We start from the raw sequence: 8,203 nt of genomic DNA, 5'->3' as shown, positions 1-8,203 counted from the left end.
GCATTTCGACCGCTACGCCAGCAATCATTTTTCTTTGACCTGAGGCCAGCTTGCGACTCACCTCAGCTGAAGCGTCAGCGTGTCAGAAAACTATAGAGTGGCGTGTGTCTTATGTGATCATAATTAGACTGTTATTCACGGCAATTGCTCCAGTAAATTGATTAGGTAGGTGAGCGAATAGGATGAAATTAATCACAGCGCCACAGAGGTTTCAAAAGCAACTTCACGTTTATTCGTCTAAAATAATGTCACGAATATAATAGACCAAACAACACTTGTTTCAATGGATGAAAAGTCGTAATGTATAGCAACATATGCGAAACCTTTTTCACAGAATCATCGTAATGCCGTGCGACATCATGTATTCATATCCAGCAGTTATCAGACAATACTTCCTTCTTCATTTCCTTCTTTCTATCATTTAGAGAAGATTCGACTTACTAATTTTCCTGCACGTCGGACACTCAGAGCCTGTGTTACAGAGATTGAACGAACCTAGCGCGACGTTTCATCGCGGAGCGATCTGCAGTTATTGTCACGACGAGACACAGCGCGGCGGCTGCCGTAGCCGTGAACTTGCATGATTACAAAAAACCCTGCACTCACACCTTTCGCCAATGACTCCCATGCGCTAGGCCACGCAAAAATTGAAGTGAAGGGCACGCCACACTTTGAACAAACGCAAGGAAAAAAAAAAAATCGCATGAAAACACCGCGTTCAAGAGAGCAACGCCATTCTGCACGACATAATAGTTGGTTTGCACAGTCTTGCCAAGTCTTGCTCCAGAATCACTGGTTTGGTAGGGGTCACCAAGAACAAACTACTAAATTGCGAAATAGAAAAAATTACATGTGTTTGTTTAAGTGCAGCAAAAATATTTAAAATGGAATATTTACTTGTACGACAGTATTTTGATTAATTTTTTTCAAAATTTCAAATACGTTTTTTTTAGTTTCACTGTTTGTCCCCCCCCCCCCTTCCCTAATCGCGTTTGAATGGTGCGCCATTAACTGATATCTCTTGCAATAGCTATTGTCACGCTTTTCGCAAGTCGATCCAAATAGGTCGCGAAGCTTCGGCAAAAATCGGTTCAGAACAAATTGTCACCGAGATCAGCAAGGGTGGTATGGGAACCGCGTTTGAAGCACGACTATCTTTGGAGGGAACAAAACATGGGGAAGAAAATAGTGTTGTTTTTTTTAAATAAAGCGAGACCCAGTTAGATTCAGTGAACGAAATAAAATTCCTATTAAGTTTTACATACGCGTGACGACAAATAAAAAAATACAACTGTATTTTATCATTCTGAATAAATAACCTTTTTTTCAGCTCCCACCATGACACCGCTATCACTTGCAATGCTATGCAGCTCTTGAAGTGTGCAGAAAGGTGCGCTCGTAAAGTTCTCCAGTTACAGTGCGCCCCCCTCACCCGTTGTGTCGCTTTGCTTGTCGACGTTTTTGGTGAATTTGGTGGAGCGGATAGTTTCATCATGTTTCATGTTCATGGATAGTTTCATGTCCAGTCAAAAGTAGTGAGTTACGACTACCAGATAATATTAACTTTATGTTTTCGTGCGGCTGCGCTGGCCGACGGGCTTGGGGTCCGACGAAGGGACCACCCTCTCTGCAACCAAAGCTTTCGTCGGCCTCCAACGAAAGTATGTTCTGTGCAGCGGTGCGATTTCAACAGTCATACGGCTGACCTTTTGATGCATAGCTTTACGCACTGAAAGCTCTAAACACCCACCAAGTCGAATGGCGGGGGCATTTGAATATACAGCTCTAATGAAGGACACCACCAAACAAATTTCGTGCCTTTGAACAAAATGGCGCCAAACTGGCTACTTCTGTTTTAGCTGATATGACGTCCCATTATTTTTTCTCCCGCCGGAAGTGTTCGCTTCTCACACAAATTGCGCTAAGCCCCATGACCCGCCGATGAGCCGCCATGTTTTGAACGTATGGACTTCTACGGAAGCTTCACTACCAGGTATATTTACCTTGCTTTTCGTTCCAAGCTTCGCGACCTATTTATATGAACCTTGGCTTTTATTTCATAAGTTCTGTTCGCTATTGGCCGGCCACCTTTGTTCTAATATGTCCAGCGTCAGCAGTGGCTGATCTTGACTCTAACAACCAATTCTAACATAGCGAGGTCCTTGTGAATATGGGCCCAGGTCGTCCTCTTCTGCATTGACGTGCGTGAACAAATGGAGGCGGTATTTTCGAGTGATTACTTTCGATGATATGATGACTTTCACGAGACTTTGCGTGACTGCGCCGGCCGTATCGACGTATACGTCTGAGAGGCTTTATGGCGCCGTGCAAGTTTCTTTCTTCTTTCTTGCAGTGAGCGCCAGAAACGCTTTTGGTCGTATACTTCGATGTGCTCAGTGTGCCCGATCAAGCTAACCACCGTATTCTTAAACAAGCCTTAACTCAACGCTTGCCCTCGACTCAGCCACGTCGAGCGGAGGAGCTACCTACGCTCGCGTGCTCTTTTGATTAAGTTTATTCCTCTCCTCTCTCTCTCTCGAGGCGACGGGCCTTCCTTCACTAAAGGCGCGTTGCGCTTGTGAACGCTACTCTCCATTTCCTCCGCCGAGGAACTCCTTGAAAATGCGCCCTCGACTCGAGTGAAGTGGACCGACCGAGAAAAGCGTCTGATGTCGAGACTATTCTTAAACGCGATAAGCATAAGCTCAATTATTTAAGACAGATATGCATTTACGTTAATCCGTCTTCCTTATCGAACGACAACATGGTGAAATGGACAACTTTAGCTCGCCAACGCTGCCACTGAGAGAGTTCGACTCAAGCGGGATCTGTGTTTGATGTCTGGCAACAATCTCACCCCAACAGCTTAAAGCATGGCACATGGCTGACTAACAACAAAATTTGCGCCCCCATTTGACTGTTCTCTTTTTTTCCATGTGCTTAACTTGTGGTCAACATGGCGGTTGGTAATCTTAGTTAATATGAGTGATATTGTCCGTGTGTGTATTGTGACCGAGCCAGATTGACTGCGAAGGAGACCAGGATGGAACGGCCGATTGGCAGCTTTGCCTACAAGACCGAATTCTGCTGAAAGCTTTATGAAAGTTTTGAGAAAGCTTCAAGGAGACAGAAAATATGGTTGAGTGAGCCATTATTGCATGGAAGAACATACATTGATGTGGTTCTCTTGAAATTGCCGCGCGCTGCCGATAAAACGCTTTAGATGTCTCCAATCATGACGTACTGGCTCCCTATAAATTGCTTATGATGCGGCCATTAGCATCTGCAGCATATTATTCGAGGCAGCATAAGCCTGCGCGAAAGCTTAATTGGGGAAATGAAGCTTGTGGGAGATTCCGCACGAGAATCTGTTACTGGTCCCGCTTTTTAAACAGAAATGCCGAAGATAACACTCGGCGCCTGTGTCCAATGATCATTCAAGTATCGCGAAAGAAATATTTCAGCTGAGTAGAAGCAGTTATATTATACATGTGACAGAATGCACATGTTTGAGTGCTTAGCTCTGGCAGGTTGAAGAAAACAAGCATTTTTGTGTCCTGTACTTTGTTTAGAAGCCGTAGTAGTTATTCGGCTTGTTTAAATTGTAGCGCATATGGTCAATGAACGAGCACTGATACCTGCATTTTCAGTGAACCTTCACTTCACATATACGCTACGCAATGTTTTAATATTCCGAAAATCCCCTTGTTTCTTATCAGCATTAGTGTTTTTATTTCTTTTCTCTTACGTTTTCAATGTGCTATGTGGTAGCATGCAACGGCGACATTTCATGCAACGACCACGTTCATGCAACGGCGACATTTATTTAATTGTGTAACATCTTTGCATTTAAGTTGCTTAGCTACAATGAACTTACTTACCGCATGAGCGTCCTGCCCATATAATTTTTTGTCATTCTGCTGCAGGATGTCGACCTTGGAAAGACCAGCTGATGAGAAAAGAAACTATGCTGCACAGTGAGGCTTTTGGCAGACCGGCAAACATCAATGGATACGGCGCCTGTCTTTTGTAATTGTACCATCCTAGTTCCCTGAAAGAACCTCGGTGCTGCACAAGTACTTGACTAATTTGCGCGGTAATTAGTCTGTGCTCATTTTCGTAAAGTGTTTAATGATATTGGTGTTACGTACGTCTGGCCACATTGACAGAATGACGAAATGGACACCGTGTTGTTAAGAACTAATAACATGGCACAGCCGTGCCATTAAAAATCAAATTCATATTTTTGTCGTCTGCAGACATTATATTCTTGTTTTGAAGAGACTATTAGTCATTATTATGGTGCGTGAAGTCATCAGGCCCATAATGTGTTACGGTTGAGACGACGTGAGCTTTTTTACTGCCCATAATTTGTAATGCAACCATCTGAAGCCAGCACTTTAGTATTCAGTGTTACGCTGAATCTACTTTAGCATGAGCAAGTGTACATTGAGAAATATGCCGTAATTTTGATGGTTGATCTCAGCTTTTGTGAACTGATGGTAGTAATGCGCTATATACTGCATTTTTCAGCATCGCCATTGTAAGTCCGCATGACCATTTGGCGTATTGTGGATTCCACAATACGCGCTGCTACCCTGCGTTGTGTTCCTCGTTCAATTCCTGAACTTCTGGAAGCCCCATGGAAACCAACTATCATCCGCATCCTATGGAATAAATTCACTCCGGCTTATAATTCATCTGCAGCTGAAGCTAGAACCAGACCAGACAGCATATTTTCTACAAGGATTTACTACTGCATACTGCTCACCAGACAGGCTACTGTCTAGAACACAGAGGGCAGTTTATTCTAGAATATATTTGCCAGTAGTACTAATGCTTGTGTTTGTAGGATCAGAGTTCATGCTGTTCTGCAATCCTATAAAATTACAAAAATACGAGGATAATGTTAATTTATTGTTTTAGAGATTGGCGCTTAGAATGACCAAAACATATTATGGGGTGGTACTGATTTATTAAATTTGGCTTAATAAAAAAAAAACCTGAAGAAACATACAAAACTTGAGCTACAAGGTGTCTTTTAAGGGAATTCATGCAGTAAAATGCTTTTGGTGCTGATGTTTGACTTCGCAGGATGTCGGAATGGAGATAGACGTCCCACACAGAATAGTGCGACGAATGCAGTTCAACAGGACACATCAACTACAGTTGCTCTCCACTTGCACATCAGTGTAAGCCACGGAGGAAGATTATTAGGAGTAGAAACTCCCGTCAGCGCGGGCGCTCGCGTGCGACCAGATAACGTCACATTATTATGCGCCGACGGGGGCGCATGCAGTGGCGGCGCCTTGCGGCACGTCATGGAAGCAGCAGCGAAAAAAAAAGAGCAGCAGCCCGGCGGATCGGTGGTGCCGCTCGGGCGCGTTCTCTTCGGCGGCGCCCGTGTCTCCCGCGCTCAAAGTAGACGACACAGGCGTTCGGCGTTCGCTTCAGCGTGCACGCCATAGCGTTGTTTTTGTGGGCCTTTAAGTCAAACAGTAACTGTTCTTGTCGGTGTCTGTCGAGGGCCGTAATACTAACAGCGCTGATACGTGCAGTGTACCCTTGTTCGGAAATTGCTAGCCTAAGATGGGATGCAGGTGGGATGCGTGAGTGCCCTCAGTAGAAGTTGTGAGACGCGCGGCCGAACGGGAGCAACGCGCGCGGCCGCGAACGAGAGAAACACATGTGACCGGTTGCCTTGGCAACCAAGACGGCGGTAATTTCTTTCTCAGCCGCCAGGGTGCCGCCAGCATGATAGTGGCTCCGCGGGCTTGTGACATTATCTGGTCGCCGCAACTGGCGGAGTTTCCACTCCTAAAGGTTTCTTGCTCCGTGGTGTAAGCGCAGCACATACAGCAGACTTGGAAAGGCAGTTGATCTGCATGCTTGTGTTGACAGCCTGATTCCTGCATAAGAGAAGGGGTTGGTGATAAACTTACAATCGCGCTAAGGGACATCAACACTTGCTTAAGTACCGTATTTGTTTTCTTTAGTTTACTTTTCGTACTAAATACATTCGTTTAGGATTTTTTTCTTCGAGAACACAATTTTTTTACGTTATCGAGCATATTTGCGAAGAAGCATTTAAGCTAATCGGGCGCTTGTGCAGCCAGACGGACGTACAGCGATCTAACGCTTACACAATTCCCCCAATAATGGCTGGAATGTTCGCAACAAAGATACGTGAAATATATTGCTACCACTTGCTAGCATTGCCTGTATTAGGATCTATGTCACTGCTACAGATTTTTGATCACAATAAAAAGCTACGTGATATAGAAAGCTGTACTCAGTTGTATTGTTATTCCGTGTTTTATTGAAATAAAACATTGCATTCACCTGTGTGTACATGGCGGTATAATTCTGAGTGTAATTTCATGGTTGCTCACCTCTTTATTGGGCCCTTATGTTCATACGCATGATAAGCTAATAAATCTGAGTATTCTGAAGCAACGCTGACGTAATTATATTGCTTATGACGTTAAATACCACCGACTGCGCACTTCTCACACAAAATTGCAGTACACTCTTTGTTTTCTCTACAGCGTCTACCTGCATGAAATTAAGGAAAATTGCAGAAATTAAAGCGGACGCACCTGCTCGTTCATAGAGAAACTCGCCTTGCTGCGGTGCACTTCGCCGTCCTTGGATTAGCGTAGTCAGTGACGATCTACCCGAGTACAAACCGCTCAGGCGCGGCGAATGCCGGCGCTCGCGCAGCCAGATTCGCATCCAGCAATCTAACACACAGGCGATATACAGGAATATCCGCAGTTGTCTTCTTTTCAGTGGTTCGAAGTTAGTTGCAATGTATCCCGCCGTGCTTTAACTGAAGCGGCTTTGTACGATAAGCCGCGAGAAACACGTGAATGCACTGGCGCTGATAATAGTTTTGGAGCACTCGCACGAAGAATGCCCTATGCAGGTCATCAACTGCATGGCTCGTGCACGGAATAAGACGACAGATCAATGCACTAGCCGGCGGTCTTATTGGCGGGACGGTCGATCTGTCTCCGCACTGCAGTAGAATTACTTCGTTGCCGAAGCGCTCCAGAGGATTGCAGCGGTCCGTAAAACGATGCCCTAGAATATGTGCCGCATCGTTAACGAAAGAAAAGCTACGGAGGCAACTGGCGTTCACTAGAAAAAGCCTACGAAGGGAACTGCAGGTCACTGCAGGCACTAACTGCACTCGATAAGTCATTCAAGGTAGCTGCGGGCTACCTTGATATTCTCGAGTAAAACGCTCGAGCTTTCCTTCACTCAAGGCGCGTTTCGAATGGAGGGCGGTTTGTGAAATGAAAAACCACCTTCAAAGAGCATTTTAAGAGGATCGTCGAGTCGAGGGGCGTTTGTGAATGCAGGGGTAAATCTCGCAGAAGTAATCGTATCGCCGAAAGTTATCGCTCGAAAATACGGCCATTGAAATTACACTGATATTGTAATATGGGAGGGCGACCATATTGGTTGAAGTTCACGTTAAAGCGCGACTCCTTCGATTAGCAAATTCAACAAGTGATTGATTGGTTCACAAAATAATTTAATAATTTCATAAGAACACCGCTGACACTTATGATTCAGGAGAGACGGTGCATGAGGAGTTCAGCTAACTCACACCATCGAGGCCTGTCATGTGAAGCGGCGTCATCCGATAATAGTCTCGCCGTCCTTTTTTGTAAGAATGCAGTATTAGTATCAGAACGCATGAATTGGAATAATTTTGCCTGGTATGAAAGCCAGGCGAAAAAATAAATGTCGGCATCGGTAGTAGTGACGTGGCGTCTGGAAGCAACATACTGACACGAGCGTCTTGTTTTTTTTTTACTTTTTTCGTTTCCACTTCTCGTCACAATTTGGTTAACCATTAGCTTTCTTTTAGTGGGCGAACATTGCTTCAGCATCTTAAGGCGCAATACACGATCGTGCAAGGCTGCCGTCACTCATTCTGCGCAAGCTGTGTCGCATACTCGTATCACAATGCTGTATAGGCCCCACGAAAACAGCTCACTTTCGTCTACGTCGATGCATTGCAAACTTAGAGACACAAGGACTTAAAACAATGACGGCTGGGCCATTTTGTCCTCCACATTTAGGTGCTGAGACTGGTCTGAAAGGCGAACAAAAGGGACAGACGCGCACAGGTCCGGCTTTCAGCTCAAAACAGCCGAATCCTGCTTGCTTTGTGTTTGGCATGACAGGT

This window comes from Dermacentor silvarum, chromosome 7 (genome assembly GCF_013339745.2).
Source record: "Dermacentor silvarum isolate Dsil-2018 chromosome 7, BIME_Dsil_1.4, whole genome shotgun sequence".
In the NCBI taxonomy this organism is placed as follows: Eukaryota; Metazoa; Arthropoda; class Arachnida; order Ixodida; family Ixodidae; genus Dermacentor; species Dermacentor silvarum.
The sequence above is the reverse complement of the archived record's forward strand: the minus strand, read 5'-3'. Positions refer to the sequence as shown.